Below are 18,868 nucleotides of genomic sequence, written 5' to 3' on the forward strand. Positions count from 1 at the left end.
ATATACAGGCACATATAGGCCTATATATATATTACGCACTTCTTCAGAACTACAAGAAAAATATACATAAACAGTACACAAATTTACAAACTACAGTACATATTAAAACTTACGTTATGAAGCATATAAATAATATTTAAAAATTATTTGTAAACTGGTCCTCTACCGTTTAGTTCACGCTTATTACTATAATGGCAGCAATCAATCTCTTTTGTTTCCCATTGTTATTATTATTTATCTATTTTTTAAATATTGTGTTTACGGTGCTTTTAACTTTAACTGTGTGTGTGTCAGTTGTATGAGAGAAAGTACCTGGGATTAGATCTGTAGCTATAAGTTTTGGTGGACTAATGATATGATACTCGCCTTGATAGTGAGAGGTTGCAGGTTCGCATCCCGCCAGAGACACTTTTTTCATGCAACTGAAAAAGGAACTCTTCGAAAAGAGCTACGCTTGATACGATTGTAGCCTAACATCATGTTCCTACCAGAGCACTGTTATTATTATTATTATTATTAGGGCCTATTATTAACAATTATCTATTGTTTATATGTCAGGCCCGTAGCCAGGGGGGGGGGGGGTTTATGGTTCGGGCGAACCCCCCTTTTCTTGCGAACCCCCCCCCCTGTTTTCTAGCACATAGAATATCTCAGCTTCAGAAGTTCGGAGATTTAAATTGAACGCAACTCCAGCAAACCATGACTTTACGATGGCACACATAAGAATGGCAAACATCAATAAAAACCCGGCTGCCGTCTCAAATTTCACTGGCCTTTGGCTGAATGTTTGTAAGAAATGTACCAACAGTTATTAACGAACCCGGTCGCCGTCTACCTAGAGTAAATGGTGCCACCAAACGAAGCTAAAGTCTTGCGACTTAATGCATTAAATGCAGATAAAGTTTTGCGACTTAATCACCTGATTGTGGATTGTGTGGTTAGTAAATTCCATAGCCATACTGTCCAAAGCGCACACTAAACTATGTGCTGTTGGAGCATTTTGGGGAAATTGACTCTCCTTTTTTCCATCCCAAACAAAATATAATTAATAAATCAACATGGTCCATCTCAGTCATCATAGCAAAGAGTATAATCATAGCCAGTCACAAAATTAGGCTAGGAAGTTTGTTTTCAACAGCAGACACACTACAGAACGGAGTGCCGTGAAAACGAGTGTTTGTTAATTTTTAGTGATAAAGAATCATGAAACGTCCTAGAATAACTTACTTTTTTTTCGTCCGCTGTTGCAAAGAAGAAAATAGTCCTTTAAGGTGGGTTATTGATTTCAAAATCAATTAGCCTAGATGTTGACTAGCTAGGTTGGCTCCTCGTTCATTTAGAGACAGAATTATACCCCGACAACAAACTAGTGTAGGCCTAAGTACAGTAGGACGTACTACAGGTACTAGGCCTAGGCTTTTGTTGTAAAAGTTGAAGTGCATGTACAAAATGCGCCATAGGCCTATATTTAAAAAAAAACACATTTTGTTAATTATTATTGGTTGGCCTGGGACCGGGGCAGCCCTACCAGCTTTACCGTCGAAAGTCCTGGAATTCGACGATGACGTCAGTGCAAGTTTACAAACGCCATTGATTGATTAGAATGAAAATAGACGCGCTGAAGTTCGTTTTTTTTTTTTTTTTTTATGAAAGATAGAATATATCGAACATTTATCTATATAAAAACAAGATTAATATTGTAGAAATTGTATTTCTAAAAATGCATATAATTCATATTTCATTTGGCAGACACTAAATATTCAGGAAGATATAATACAAACGATTATTAATTCTAATGTCCATCAAATTTCAGCTATTATTAATCAGTATGTAGCCTATTATTTTAAAGTAATAAAATAATAATTTCGAATTAGGCCTAGTTAACAAATAATTGTATTAAAGTTTAGGTTCTCATGATGTCAGATAACGTACGGTATTGAATATGATGCTATATTTTGGGCTCTGACTTAATTTAACGATGGCCCTGTCAATAGTAACGACAATATTTGTACTTTTTTTTTAGCCATGTAATAAAATAGTACTATTATTTTCAGTGTACAAAATGAGAGTCAAGAATAAGTAGTAGAAAAAGAATAGGAAGAGGAGGAAGAAGAATAGCTATTTTTTTTTTGTTTTATAATAATATATGTGTTGAGTATATTGATATTGATTATGCGATGAGGGTTTTTTTTATATATCTTTCGGTGTTATTTAAAAATGCCAATTCTCAGAAAATATTTTCTAATTTTATTATATTACCACCTTTTTATTACATAGATCTTTTTCAAAACATAATCTGCTTTTAAAACTTTATATAGACCCATTAAACACAAAAACTGCTCTGGCTTTGGGGGATTCGAACCCCACGCCCAGAGAACCCCCCTTGAAATGATCTGGCTAAGGGCCTGTATGTGTTTACTATGCAATGCAGCTAACCTAATTTGAATATTATATATATATATATATATGTATATATATATATATATATATATATAATATATACCAGTATAATACAAAAACAAACATAAAACAAAACAAACCTATTTACCTAAGCCTTTCACTATGCATAATGATCATCTAACATTCGTAGTGCACGTCAGTGTTCTTTTAAACTTGTGTATTGCCACTATTTTGCATGCGTATTAAAACAATGATAGATTGATATTACCATAACATTAATCCCGTAATTTTGTTAAAATCAACTATATGGAAAAAAAAATCATTAAGTCCTGGATTACGTATAGAAGGGTAATGCATAAATACATTCTGTGTACCTATATTAGACTTTTACACGTGTTATTTATTACTATGGTTGGTTATATTTTATTTATTAAATAATATAAAAAATTGGGATACGTCAATTCGATTGAAAAATAGAAAAACACTAGATTGGTATTTCTTCAGATTACTCCGAAAAATTGATGAGCCTAGATTTTCATTTGGTAGTGACGACATAAAAGCACGTACGCGTTCTCGGTGCGCAATCAATCGACTACAAATGAGTTGATATTAATTGTCAAAATAAAAAAAACAAAAAAAAAAAAAAACATGCACGCATCGTGTTGTTACGTTTCTGTTTCAGTCTGCGTCTTATTACGTTGTGATTGTTAATTAATCAACGGAGTGGAGATCTGGCCGCTGGTTAAGATCATCGTGTTGTTACGTTTCTGTTTCAGTCTGCGTCTTATTACGTTGTGATTGTTAATTAATCAACGGAGTGGAGATCTGGCCGCTGGTTAAGATGCTTTCTTCCAATCCTCAGGCCCTAATAAACAGTGTCATGATTGTTTTCACAGCAGAAACAAGCTCAAGCGTCGCATATAATTAACAGCATCGAAAGGTCCCAAATGAACAGCTACTCTGCAGAATGGATACGCTGTTTGGCATTTTATGAGCGAATATCCTAATAGGCCTATGTGCTTGAATTTATTCACTACAATATAACATAAACCATGTCCTTCCGTATCGGCGGGTTAATTTTCTATAGTCTATAGTTTTTAAATGAATAGGCATACCACCCAAAAATGAAATAAAACTCCGGTAAGGTGCATGACAAGAAGGTAATGATAATACGACGTCACAGAAACCTCATTTCATATTAACATCTTCAGATACATAATAGGCCCAATGGCGTATTATGCCAAAAATTACTCGGACCCCCCGCCCCTACCTCCACCCCCGTCCCAGACGCCCTAAAAATCACGGACAAGTACCGGTAGTTAAAAATCACCTTATTTTGCGAGTTAGCGCAACTCAACTGATCATTGAGCCCACCCCCCTCTCCCCACTTCACCTTATGTATGTATGAAGGCCTATGTATAATGAACACGGGGACCAACATCACTGACATTGGGTTAGTGTAAATGAACAATGATTTCATATTATTCCTTATAGGCCGAAAAAACGGGTGGGAAAACATTATATAGGCTTATTCTAAGTGTGTCTCCGATCCTGGCATACACACACACGTGCCTTTGTGGGACAACACCTGTGTTTGTAGGACACGTGCGTATCTCTGGTCCCTGTTCTCATTGGTCAGTTGTTAAGTTTGATTGACACTGCGGAAAGGTTCATTGGTAGAAAAGTGTTGCCCCTTTGTTTTATTGCCGGGTATGGGTTATTGCCGTTTTGGTTAATTTGCTGTTTTGAACGATTTCGATATTGACCCTTCAATAATTAGTGGTCTTTTTAATTTTGACGCTACGTGGTGTTATTTATTATGGGGGTGGGGATGCCTATATTGACGCCGACACCTAACTGTGTTATTTAACGTAATTTTTACGTAATAACGTAGACTTAATTTTGCGTTGAACGATGAGCGTGGTGTTATTTCACGTCATGATACTTGGTAGATTTATTAAACAATAAACGAACGAAAAACGATTGATGACAGGTATTGATTAGTTATGTTTTGACGAAATGGTGGAGATTCAAACGTAATACTTAATGGGGGACGTCATACAGAGCCTACTGGACAATAACCGTTAAGTAAAACATTTTACAATATCAACAGTTGTGTTTTGAAGAAATGCTAACTGGAGATAATTAAACGCAATAAGCTGAGCGATGAGTGTATTATTTGACGTCATGAAGAGTTAAGTACGTTACGATTGAATAGGCCTATCATGCTCATAATCTTGAAAACTGGACCAAAACACACGTTCAGCTGAATTTAACATGGTTCACTGTCGCTGTACATTCCTATTAGGCCTACAATCGTTACAAGATGTAGCTGTCCCCAGTCAAAACGGCACCACACCCCACCCCCAACGATTGTACCCAACAGGTCAGGAAAGTTAACGAATGTTATCAGCGTTTCAAATTCGGTGCAAAGTGTCGGAAACGAAACGATAGCTAAATGGTCCAAGAACACCTTACGGAAAGCTGCGCTTTTTAAATACACACTTTATGTAAAATGTGTGATTAAGGTAGTACGGTACCCTTGTTTTAAATTTTCAATCAAACGCCCATGAAAGTTTCAGATTGCTTCAGTAATTCTATATCTTTCATGCACGAACATAATATAAATCCCACTAGTTGAATGTGATGATGTATGTTGTTAATTATTGCTGCCGTGATAACTAAATGACGTAGTTGCTTGTTTTATTTAATTTTCAATTATCGCGCAGCAATAATGTATTATACTCTGCTATTCCATCTACTGCTTATTTTTGTGAGATTATAACATTGTCTTTGGTCTTTCTTCAGTAAGACCACACTATACATTACAATAAGACTATAAATAAAACTTTAAAAAGAGCTTCTTAAAGTACAATATATAGAATTGTCAGCATTTTAAAAATGGTATTAATAGCAATACTATTAATGAATGCAAGGCTAGAATGAGCTTAGGCGAATCGTGTAGTTATGGGGGCGAAGATGACGTCTTAATAATTAACACAATGAGATGCACACACATACACGTCATAAATCATTCGACCTATGAGACGCGATTTTGCAGTGTATCATTATAATAACGGTAAATAACAGTTGGCAGGTATTTTTGTACAGTATCTGTTACCCTTATACAACAATCTGAACAACAATTGGTAACCGTTTCTCAAAGTTTACAATAACATATTTATGTTTATAACATAACATAACATATATATATATATATATATATATATATATATATAGGCCTATATTATATATTATGACATTGTGTTTACTTTCATGTAATTTATATATAGGCCTATACATATATATATGCCCTATATATATATATATATAAATAGTCAGTGTTCGAATAAAGAACATGATGGTGCATCGTGTAGTATAGCTCTCAACGAATGTTGTCCTGTAAATACATACATTGTGTAATAAAAATGCCTTAGACGGGATTCGAACCTGCGACCTTTCGCTGTCAAAGCGACATAACCATTAGACCACAGAGGCTTCATGGTTGAACAGATTCAAATAACTTAGGGCACCATCGTTGTGTAATACAATGTGCTCACGGTTATTTGAATGCACACACACACACACACACCTGTCTCTTATATTAATAGGCGTACCTGCATCAGTGAAACGACTGGAAAGGCATATCGTATGTAAATATGGACTGGGCCTAGACCTATGTATATTCCGTAACCTGTGTTTTGTATGTCGTAAACAAGTTCAGAATAATACCGTAATGTATTGAAGTTATTAAACGGTGGCTGGCAGTCTCTTTGAGTTATCTGATACCAGTTGAAGTACTTTACCTCTTCCTTTCTATTAAGCAACTTAAGTTCAGTAAACATTCTGGTATTTTTTAAACATTATCTAAGCGAGTGTTTCAAATGTCAGCTATGTTCAACGGTATGTTATTTTCTCTATGCTGGGATAAATAACAGCAATGATGGTAAAGTGTGGTAACAGCAGTGATGGTAAAGTGCGAAGCAAGTAATTTGGCATGAAATCAAGATTAAATGTACGCCACCGTGTCTTCTTGAGCACCGCATAGGCCTAAACAATATTAGTTTTCAACTGATAATCAACATTCCCATGATCATCATAATATGAACGCTATTCGTTTTTCGACATCGGGCGTTATCAAATCTTGCCTTTGTCACGAACTCAACACGGACAGAGTTCCATTAGAAATTCCTTGGTTTCTCTCTGAATTTGATCAGCCTTGTTTTTTTTTTTCGGTCTTCCTTTTCGGTCTTCCTTACATGGTTAAAGAATGTACGCATACTAAAGCCAATGTTACCTTTCAAAGAGCGTATAATATTGTGTATGATACTATTGTTAAATCAGATGTGTAGATAATCAAACGCCAAAACACAGTATTGAGCACATAGGTTTACCCATCTCCTCCCGGGGATTTTTCTTACACATAGGGCCTATCTGTTGGTATAGTGACAACATTGATGTTAAAAATGGGCCAAAAAATATACAAAGGCTTATGTCGTATTTTTTTTAATTCTTCTAATCATTAGTCATGGAATACTCGCACCTAGGGCTGAAACCTAGCGGGAACCACTTCACAGCCCGTCGCCATGCAAGCCGAGGTGATGTCCGGCCGAGAATGGTCAGTTCAATTTCCCGATCACGTGGTTCATTACATTCTTTCCCCACAACAACGATCGTGTGTGTGGGGAAGGGAATTTGTCTGAAAAAAAGATGTTAAAAACAGATCGGATTAAAACAAATAGATTCTCTTTGTTTTATGAGTCGTACATTTATGTTAGAGGGTACATGCCCGGGTACATGACTGTGTTCAGAGTTGGGGATCCAGAAAATGAACATCTGAGATTTCTGTTTTTTGACAGTCAACTTTGACAATCCTTAATCTTGTAAAGAAAACTCCGAAACGGCTTCCACATTACCAATTACGCGTGCTTCCTGTTTTCCAAAAAACTTACTTGACAATTGGTGGAATACTGCAATTAGTTATAAGGCCTATCAGAAATAACAACACAACATTCAAACTTATTTGTTCAATTGTGTCAACATAAAATAGTTTTTAATCTAAAATTTCCTAAAATGTTCACATTATTAATTTCACATAGGCTTATAAAGAAATTTACTGTAATTTACGTCACCAAGGTTCATGCGAATATGCCCGTAAAATGACCGACCCATTTAAAATGATTAAGCTCACATGATAGATTGTTTATGTACATTCATACCGAAATCCATATTCAATCGATTGCTAAAATACAACAGAATTTAAAGCTTCAACTAACATTTATGAGATTATCAACACCAATGCCATTAAGATTTATATATAATCTGATATAAAACTACCATTATACTTTGCATCGTTTATAGCGGCCATTGATACTGAAACTGTACACACACCACCAAGGCTTAAGTAATCCTCAATGCTGACTGCGATATCGACGATGTAATTTACATTGCATTAATATTTAAAAAAAATAGAATCATGAGCTACGGTATCGCACCACTCTATTTAATGACAAAACTTGATGTTGAATAATTGAATGTACGTTATAATGGTACCTTGTGTTATTTAGTCTAGTTTATAAACTACTTAGGCCTATCGCATATCATATAAACAGCTATTCTCGTGTGTATCAATGAACATTCACTTTCTGCATGATACATATGTAAAACCAATTCTTGTGTTTATAGATCAATAAATTGCTATATTGCAGAGTAGATACTTAATATTAGACTGAGATATTCCTATGATGATAACAACAATTTTGTTTATGAAAAATCACTTCTAAGTGGTCCCGTTTTCACTGACGTGTGAAACTATACTTGATTAGCGGATGCTTTATTTTCTTGACATAACGTCACAGAATATCGATTTCAAATCAAATGTATTCGTTCAGCAAATTATCGTAGATTCTTCATCTATTTGTATTAAAAATAAACAGATTGTCTGACTACATCACACTGGACAAAGCTTTCGTCTACACGGCGACGGTAGGCCTATAATGACTTCACGTAAAATCATCCGCGCATGTGGCAACGTCGGGTTCTCGTTGTCGTCTGAGTTTTCTGACGCAGTTTTGGCCGAATTTACGTTGGGCAGAGTAGTCAAAGATATGATAGGAAGGATGGGATAGGGGTATTTTTGGTGTGAATCATTCCAAAGATAACCCACGAAAGTCATGAGACTTGTTTCCATTGGGTCATCCTGGTGTTGAATTGGGCAGTATCCTGGGATACAATCCCCTAATCTTTTCCAAGAGTCTATTACGTTCTTTAACGTTCACATGGGCCATATTTCACACGGTCCGACCATGGTCCAACGGTTTAAGAGTTTCACTTGTATTTCAACCATCCAGCAAAAACACAAGGAAAGCAGCGAATGGAATTGAACGGGGATCTCCATTGGCGGATCTGATGGGGAGGAGGGATCAGGGTCCTGACCACCCATCCTTGGGCAAACTTTTTTTTTAATTAAAAAAAAAAAAATCTAGACCTATATTTTCAGGACAGTGAGCTGAAGTTTTTGTTTGTTACAATGGGAAAATTAGAGGGGTTCATCGATTCAAGAAAAAAAAGTAGGCCTATACGGTATGCAATTACTTTTCTGCATGTACCGGTACACACATAATAGGCATATTTACTGTAATAAGAATGAGAAAAATTTACATGACAGTTTTCAAAAGGGGAAAACCTTGCATTTTGAAGAAAGAACTTAAAAGTCATTAAAAACACTTCAGAAGTCGGGAAAGTTCATTTCCCGCCATCTAGGAATCAAAATTTCCCCGGGGGGAGGACGCCTCGACTCCCGTTCGATTTGGGGTTCATCGATTCATGGAAGAAAGAATACGTATGCAACTTTAATTTTTTTTTTTATGTACGTATACACACATAATAGGCCTATTTACTGTAATAAGAATGAGAAAAATTTACCTGACCGTTTTCAAGAGGGGAAAACCTTAAATTTTGAAGAACTTAAAAGCCATTAAGAGACACTTCAGAAGTCGGGAAAACTAATTTTCCGCCATCTAGGAATACAAATTCTCCCGGGGGAGGACCCCAGACCACCACCCCCCACTTCTATTTGACCTGTCTCTTATACACATCTAAATTTGAACCCAAATCCATCCCTGATCTCCACGGTTCAGCGCACACACAGTAGCTTCCACCAGAGCTAAACTACTTTCTAAAAACAAAAATCAAGACGGTCACAAAATGAGTCACATTGTCTCGCAAATCGACACATTACGTTTTGATGTGTGCTATCAACAAGAATAATGCTTTGTTGTTGTAGATAACGGTTATTCGTTACTTAATTTATCGGTCCCATGACGATGTTAAGAGGTGTCGGGTTATTTAATGAAAGGTGAATGCATTGCAACCAGCAGGTAATACGGTAGTTAATAATGAGGCTGTTAATTACATGTTGAAATCAGCCAGCCATTTTCCATGATTGTCTTGCAACTAGAATATCATCAACCATTTGTCTGAATACTATAGTGAAAATAAGTTATCAAAATTAAATCAATTTAAATAAAATTAATTTTAATATAGCTGTTCTTTCTTTCAGTTGTATTTTTTCTTTTTTCTACTTTCTTTTTACTGTGTTCTTGATGAAACTTGCAATAAAGTTTTTCATCCAATCGTTCGTGACGAGTTTCTTCTCACTGCGTCGCGTGCTGTGACGGACGTGGTCCGCATGGGCGGATCCAGAATTTTTCAAACGGGGGAAAGGGCACACAACAGTCTCGAAATAGGTAAGTGAGTAGCACATAACATTGATTTGCATTGAAAAATTAGTGGCACGTTTCCCCTACTGAATCCGCCCCTGGTCCGTAACTCTACAGCAGCTACGGTTCTGACAACTGACATGTCATAGAGAGAGGACGTGGATGATAGGTGCTGCGGTGATTATCTGAAATCTGACCAACTTATGGACACTATATCCCGCTTTATGTATTTTTAAATTGTAGTAAGTCTCAATATATTATACAAATATTATTTGTGAATTAAATCTTGTCTCCTTAATTGATATAATTTACAAATTTTAACGTTAACATGCTTACCAATGAAGCTAGTAGACGAACCCGTAGCCTAGTAACCAGTCGAACCAGCCACCTGTGAACGCCGAGGCTGTAAATATATGCATACATTGTATACATTGCATGCATTGTTAACCAAACTGGACGCTGATATGAACTCACGATTTGACGCGCTATCATCTCAAATGAGCAAAATGAATGCAGACATTAATGGTATTAAAACTGATATAATTGAATCGGAGAAAGGGGGTGACGCATATGGACGAAGGAAATTAAGGAGGAAATAATCCCTAAGCTGGAGTCGGATTTAAACGAGAAAATTCATGAGCTGAAGGTTAGCAGGCTAGAAATGGAGCTTATACAGTAAAAAAGCAAACCTGTTATTTTTTAACATTCCTCAATCTTAGTACAAATGAGGATACTGAGAATGTTCTATGCTGAAAGCCTATGCGTTACGATACTGGCGATGGGGTAACCCCCCTCCCCCCACCAGGGCGGATTTAGGGGGTCAGGTTTAAATCTTAAAATAATGCGTATGTAGGCCTACCATCCCAAAGATGTAAATTACTATTATTTCGATATGTCTTTCATTTGAAAATTAGCTAATTTAATTTTTGAGGGTTTTGCAGGTTTACACATTTTCAATTGTATTCCTTCATAGTCGGCCGAACACTGAGCCGATTGACGGGCGCTGGTGCGACGGGAAAGCGCAGCGACGGATTGTTTTAAACGACAGTTAGCCGAGGATGTAAAGTCGTCAAGTAGTACCACAGAGCGGAGATGGATTGTTCGCCGACGGACCACTAAACTAATTCCTCCATGGACGGACGAACGCAGTGTGTGCCTCTTTAGACAGCCCGAATCAGTTCGTTTTATCAAAGTTATATTTTAGCAAAAGAATTTTTTATGTCGGCTTGAATCCATGGCAACTGAAGACACTGTAAATCATTTGCAATCGGATGTACTGTCTGTTTAAAAAAACGGTTACCGGTACCAGTAGGGATCATTAAACTGTCATTGACATCATTGTACCAATAATTCAATATTGATACAGTCGTTAGTTGAAATATTAAACTCAATCAAATTATATTACCTTGTTTAAACGGTGTTTGGTAATAATTCGAGAAATCACGCTTAGCTTGGGGAGGTTAATGGTGCTACGACGAACCGCCCAAAAACTGGAGAAGGTCCGCATTTAAAAACGAAAAATTGATATTCGTAGATATATTTACAATGTTCTCCAGAATATAAGGGTCGACTTTCCACTGAAACGAACCTCCCACAAATTAAATCACGCTACGGGCCTACAGGAGAAATTAGTGTTTATTAGAAAAAAATATTCGTAACAATGTTCAGAGGAATGTACAAGAGCCATTTTGGTTGACTGATAGCAAACCCTCGAAACTCCTTTCTTTGTTACTTGTGTATGTCTAGCTTTCTACAATATTTAACTACTGTAGGAACTAGGATCATTATGTTTAAGGTGTGTGCTACCACTTAAAGCAGAGTCAAATAAATTCACGGACACTTCCAGGCGGCAAGTATATTGCCGGATGTAGATGCCAGAGACGGCTGCTTCCGTCATATCAGTAGAGAATTTTATTACTTGATTATCGTAAGTCATTAGACCAGTAAGGTTGGCAGACAAACAATTCTAGGCCCCTAACGCGGTATACTTATTTTCATAAGCCAAATGATCAACGGAGTTTGTGGATGGATCGCACGGCGTACGATTTTTGTATGTCCTACCAGCGTAACTTGAAACCCTGCAACTTTATTACGCAAAGTATAATACATACTCCAAGTATTGAAATACACGCCATCGTGTTGGGATTCAATATTTCGACATTAATTATGTCATCATCAGGAATGACATAATTAATGTCGAAATATTGAATCCCAACACGATGGCGTGTATTTCAATACTTGGAGTATGTATTATACATTCTTATCTGAGATTAATCAGTGGACCTTTCGGTTTTTATTACGCAAACGTTATAGACTGAGGAGAGGAGCGTTGCTTGCGTTTGTGTTGAATTCTTCCAGTCCTATAGGAACTCTAAATGCGTCTAAATCGGTCTTGTGGAAACTACTGTTATCCTCACTGAAATTTTCGTAGGGGTCATTGACTTCTCATTACAAAGAAATATCGGCTTTGTTCGGACAACCGTGTAATAAGCTGCCTTATCGATATTAAGCTTGCTTTTTATTTACTGCAGGCCTGATGGGAAATTTCAACCAAAGAAATGACTAACACACCAGTCAAATAAGATGATGCGGCTTTTAAATTCAATTTAATCTTATTTAATTTTAATTAAATAAGATTGCTGTGTCATAAAGCGGCATCAAAATGTTATGTTTTCCTTTTACTATGTAATCGATTTTGATTAATTCTGTTACCAAGTTGACGTCAAGTTAAAATAAACAATATGTTCTTTGCTTGCGATTTTTTTTTATTGCAATCCACAAAATACAAAAAAAAGACAGTACCACAACACCAACAAAAAAATAATCTCTTAAACTACTACCGGTACAAAAATAATGCAAAATTTAAAACCTGTAAACTTTTTTTAGTAAAGACAAGATGGACGAATGGATTTATACATACACCAAGAATAACCTATATATCTGTCTCTTATACACATCTAGATGTGTATAAGAGACAGCATATGGACGAAGGAAATTAAGGAGGAAATTAAATATTTGTATACATTCAGATTATTTTTACGCTATATGGCTGATTACAATATTTGTATACATTCAGATTATTTTTACGCTATATGGCTGATTACTTTATTATTTTGCAGTTAACTTGACCTTCAGTATTTCGTATAATAATTAATATATTGTTTTTTATTATGATGTATTATGTGATACTGAATAACTATGATGCATTATGTGATTCTGAACAAATGACCATCAGTCAACGAGAGAAAAAATAAATTCTCTACTTTTTTTCGAAGAGTGTACTGCGTTTTTTTAACGTCAACATGGGCCATGATGCAAACGGAACGAGCGAGGGCTTAAACGTCTCATCCGAAATACGGTGCGCTATCGTACCTTGCATTTTAGCCCTCCAGCTGAAACACAATGCAGAGAGCTGCGATGGGGATTGAACCGGGGACATAGAGATCTCTACGGTTCAGCGAACACACAGTGGCTACCACCAGATTAGCCAACTGAGCTAAGCTGCTCTCTCCATGCCCAAGAGCAAATTGTCTTTTTTTTTATACCGGCCGGTACCGGTACTCTTTCTCAAAGAGTTTATTCCTCGGCACGCAGTTAAATCGTGCCCAATTCTGGATAAATAAACGACAGTATTTACACAGGTAAATCTGTGTAAGTCTAATAAATAATTTAAACAAAATATACACAAATATGTTATACAAATAAGTAGAAAATAAGCAGTATATACAAAACAATTATAAAATACAAAAATTATTTAATATGTATTTAACTGAAAATATAAATAGAGGAAGAATAATTTAATAAATAACAATTAATTTATAAAAGAATGAAGATATGTCAACAAAAACTTAATAACAAATAATATTTAATAACAAACATGTAGTCATATGTTTACTAGAAAGCAGTCAGATTGTAAAGTTTCTCAAGCGAGCAACAATTGACCAATGCCTACAGTTACAACACAAATAAATATCTATAAAGGATAGACACCTACAATGTATAACGTCATAGTTGGTTGATTAAACATAGCATCAATAGATTTAATAATTCTTACTTTTTGGCAATCCAGCTAATGGTCAACTCTGACGTCATTGTTGATATTAATTATCTTGAGAGCTGATTATCAAAATAAAAATTGGAGCCCATCAACAACTCATCAATCTGAAGTGTATTGCATCGCTGAAGTAATCCGGAACAAATAAGACGAAATTAATGTCCATAGCCGGCCTGGATCGATATCATACGATATTGACAACGAGAGATACCAATATATACCGAGTAGCTCCATTGATAATTTACTAACAATTGTCATGATAAGAAAATCCAAATGGTTTTGACTATCTAGTCGAATAAACTTCATGTGAGAGTTACGCGTGGTATGTGACAATAATGTATTCTTTATTTTCTCTACCGGCGTTGCACTGTGGCTGCCACGGTTTCCCGGGGGCCCATCCAACATTTTAGATTTCAAATTTTAACGAAAAATAAGAAAATCTTTTTGATTTTATTTAATATTTAAATAAAAAAAGGTTTATTTTGAAGCAAAAATTATAATGGAGAATACGGTACTTCTTCTGTTAATGTATGTTTACAATGCTGTAAGTTAAATAGATACTGTATCCTTTAGTAAACCACACAGGCGCATTATAAGTCACAGTGATTGGTTTGGGCCTACAAACATTAAGTCATCATATTATGTATAACTTACGGCATTACGACGTAAGTTAACTGTTCGTATAAATCAATATGGATATGGTGCGGCCGGTGAATATTTCATATGACATTGGGTTTGATTTTCTTTTTGAAATCACAATCAATTCACAGTACGATAAACATGATAATATATTTAATTTTCATCCATCCATCCCCTCTGAGAATGATTATATTAATTACTAGTCCTATAGGCCAAGTAATAAAAAAAAGTACTTTCTGTCCTAATATTTTGAAAAATTACCAAGTAGACACATTGAAAGCAAATAAAAGAAGCTTTAGACATGATTCATACCAATTACGACACGATAGAGATGAGTGCAGTGTTGAAGAATACAAACTACGCGATGATATGTCGTTGTCGAGTCGTAATCGTGTCTAGTGTAAATTTGGCTTTAGCCAGATTTTTGCACATTTCGTAAAATAAAGGTCTCTTATACACATCTAGATGTGTATAAGAGACAGATGTATATGTATGTCGCTCAAAATATTTGGGAACGAAAAACTATTAATTTTTAATTTGGACTTATATAGGCCTAAGTGTGAAGTATTTTGATCGTCGGCTAGCCAGTCAAACTTCGCTCATGATTCGGTGGCAGTCTGAACGGATCGTCATTAAAAACGATCCATTGCGCGCGCGTGGCATTGCGTTTGCGCGCGCGTGCCATTGAGTTTTCCATAAAATCACGTCGGCCGGGCGACCATCGGGTGCAGTGAGTGCCCGGCTTTTTGGCGGCCACGTAATTACTTTTTTTTTCTTTTTATTGTTACTCTTGAGCTTGGTTTACTTTGTTTCTTGGCCACTGTTTCGATGGCAAACATAAGACAGTGTTTCCAGGTAGAAAAAGACAATAAGATTAAAAATAATATAATAGCCCTAATACTATAGTATTTATAGTAATGATTAGGAACGGCAGGCGAATTTATTTAATAGTGATAATTGATCAAGAATCTTTATAAACGTCTTGTACATTTGTTTAATTGACTATCACTCAATCTTGTGAACGAGTAATTAATGACGCATTAAACACCGTCACGGACGACAATACTTCGCGGGAGCAATGGGAAACCATACACAGGTAAGACGCCCACGTTAGGAAAATAAAGGGAATGTCTAAGGCTACAGGATTAGGTTGACCTGAGACTGTTTTCTATTTCTGGCAATTACTGACCGTTTGGATTAAAATTTAGGTCGGTTCAAGCCACAATCACTGTTAACCTATTTGTTGAATAAACTATATGTAGGACTACCTGTTATATATATAAAAAAAAAATGGCTTTTCTTGAAATAGAAAATCTGTAAATTTAATTTTCTTATATTTGCGAATGCAAGTCTCGTAAAAGCAACTAAAATTAATCTGGTCGTATAGCAGATATAAATTCCAAGGAAGTAAACTTAAGCCGATCTGCCCAAGAGAGTTCATATCTAGTGCGCACAACTATTTACTTTTATTATGAAAAAGTCAACTCCTTTATTTAGATACTGTAATTAAAATATTTAACTACTTTTATGGAATAATACACACCTGTTATACTTTTACTTTTGATCTACTTAGGTCGGCTTTAGGGCGTAGGGGCCTACCCATAGGCTAATATCAGATTCAAATAATATATACATTTTTAGAGTATATTCCTTTTCTGTTCTGTTGTTTACGATTAATGTTTTAAACTGTGTTTTCAGTTGTTTTGCCAACACCATAAATAAAAATGATTTGTACCTATCACCCAGGGCAAGAAAGAGAAATATAGGAATTTGAATAAGAGAACACCGTTTCTCAGAATGAAATTAACTGAATTTCGATTTCTAAATTTCACACATGGTTATGGCTTTATTTTAAAAACAAATACACTCGAAGAAAAAACAGGAACAAGTACGCAAAATACAGAAAAATGTAACAGACCAGTGCAAAATAAGGGCTAAATTTGGGAGTGGTTGGTTCAGCCATAGAGAAAATAGAACTGTTCTATTTTCTCTATGGTTCAGCAGTTCTGGTTCGTACTTTCAACCTGGTGAGGTCGCCATGGTAATTTACCTCAGCTCAGTTACGGTACGTGCTTTCAAACTATGGTTGTCTTCCCCATAGGAATATTATATGAGGAGATTACTTTTTTGTTCAAAATATGTGATCATTGTGATTGCTTGAAATGAAATTATGAAAGGGAGGCTGATCCTTGAAATCATCAGGCTTGTAGAAATGTAAGTAGGTATAATCATGGAGGAATTAGTTTCTAAACTAATTCCTCCATGGTATAATCTAACAGTGCAGTGAGCCCCGTGTAGCAAGGTAATGGAAAGTGACTCTAACGAAGATTTAACGAAAAATAGACACCAAGTTGTGAATAAAGGTGTCATAATTAATTATGAAATTTGTTTTGACACATTGAAATACAGTAGAAGCTCTCCTTTGAGACACACCTTATTAAGAGAGGAGACTCCTATTTGTCAAGACGGGCACACTTTTTCGGCCACGAAACAAGTGAAAGATATCTTTTAAAACTACGGCCAAATACTAGGCCCATATTAAAGGGAAACACCTATCAAGTGGACACTTTTGGTCCCGAAATTGTGCCCTTAATACAGGCCTTGTAACTGAAAATGGGATCTGATTTGGTTTTTCTGTATTTTTCCAGTTAAACGGCACGGTGTTGTCCTCTTCCCGTTTGATGACAACATAGGTTCTGGGAAATAATTTTAGTTGCTATAGATCCGGGAAATGAACTTAAAAGGGCGTGTCACCAGCATACCAGCAAAAAATGGGATAGGAATGAACAACAATGAAAAAAAAATACCAAAATTTCATTCAGCTTTAGAAACTATGGTCAAAGACATACCAAACAGTGAACTTAATAACTCGTCAAAGTGCCAATCCCGTCACAAGACAAACCTACACAAAGGAGGCTTTACATAGACTTAGGGAGTGGAGATGCTTTGGTCGTGAGAATAAAACCCTGTTACCGTGAAATGAACTCAGGATTATGGGATGAAGGTAAGCATCTCAACCACCAAGCTATTCAATTCCACTATAGCATAAAATATAACCATAACCATAGGAATATCAATGTCAATAGCAATAGCAATTAACAATAAATGATGATATAGTAATAATAATAATAATAGCTATACACGCAATAATATTCCTTATGTCGAATTTATATAGTGCATTATAAAGTCTGTATGCGTATCAGATTAGTCTACATGTTTTTATAATCCAATATAAATTTGACTTGCAAAGAAATTGTTTACTGATTCCCAGCAAATGATTCCTTTTTCCTTGGAAATGCATATACCTCATCTTTATACTACTGTACGGTGCGCGATTTTTTTTTCCGTACGAAACATTTACATGAAACTCCACTCGGGCCGTCTCGGCTGAATCGACTCGAAAATCTCATTGCAGAATTCAGGAGGTCAAAAGGTCATAAACAGATAAACGTCTACAGAACAACTTCTGAGAGAACGTCGCTGTCTAATTTTTAAAAATACATTATGTTACCATGTTAATACCAATGGGTCGTTTAAAAATGACATATAATATTTGAGTAAGCTGCACGAGTAATGAAAAGTGTTATTTTAACTTGAGTTACATACTATGACAATTTTAATTTTTTAGTTAGGCATGGGTTTTGCATATTTGCATAATTACCTAGGCCTACAAGTAGGCCTACTAAAAACGCTTTCTGGGAAAAGCACAAAGAGTACGGAAAAGCGCGTTTTTCTTCATCTGATCAAATGAAACAGAATGACTGTTATTTTCAAATTAAGAGAAGAGCTGAGAATAGGCAGCTCTAAAATTCTGGATGCCTTAAGACCTGCCAAAATGGCAAAACACCAAATGAATGTAAAAATGAGCTAGTTATTAATATTAGGCATAGTAATCGGCAGGTTCTTGATTACAAGGCTAGACCAAGTTAATTACATGTAATGCTGAAATAATGATAATAATAATAATAATAATAATAATAATAATAACAATAATAATAATAATAATAATAATAATTATTATTATTATTATTATTATTAATTATTATTATTATTA

The 18,868-nt window shown here is 35.5% G+C and overlaps 1 long non-coding RNA gene across 1 annotated transcript; it reads left to right on the forward strand.

Annotated features, from left to right (window-relative positions):
* Positions 1 to 9,606: 9,606 nt before the first annotated feature.
* Positions 9,607 to 11,522, forward strand: LOC117107306. The gene is made up of 2 exons (XR_004445218.1): positions 9,607 to 10,148; positions 11,095 to 11,522. It is a non-coding gene; the product is annotated as an uncharacterized LOC117107306 (long non-coding RNA).
* The last annotated feature ends 7,346 nt before the right edge of the window (positions 11,523 to 18,868 follow it).

This window comes from Anneissia japonica, unplaced genomic scaffold, assembly GCF_011630105.1.
Source record: "Anneissia japonica isolate Jap-2015-1 unplaced genomic scaffold, ASM1163010v1 scaffold211_len1577895_cov191, whole genome shotgun sequence".
Classification (NCBI taxonomy): Eukaryota; Metazoa; Echinodermata; class Crinoidea; order Comatulida; family Comatulidae; genus Anneissia; species Anneissia japonica.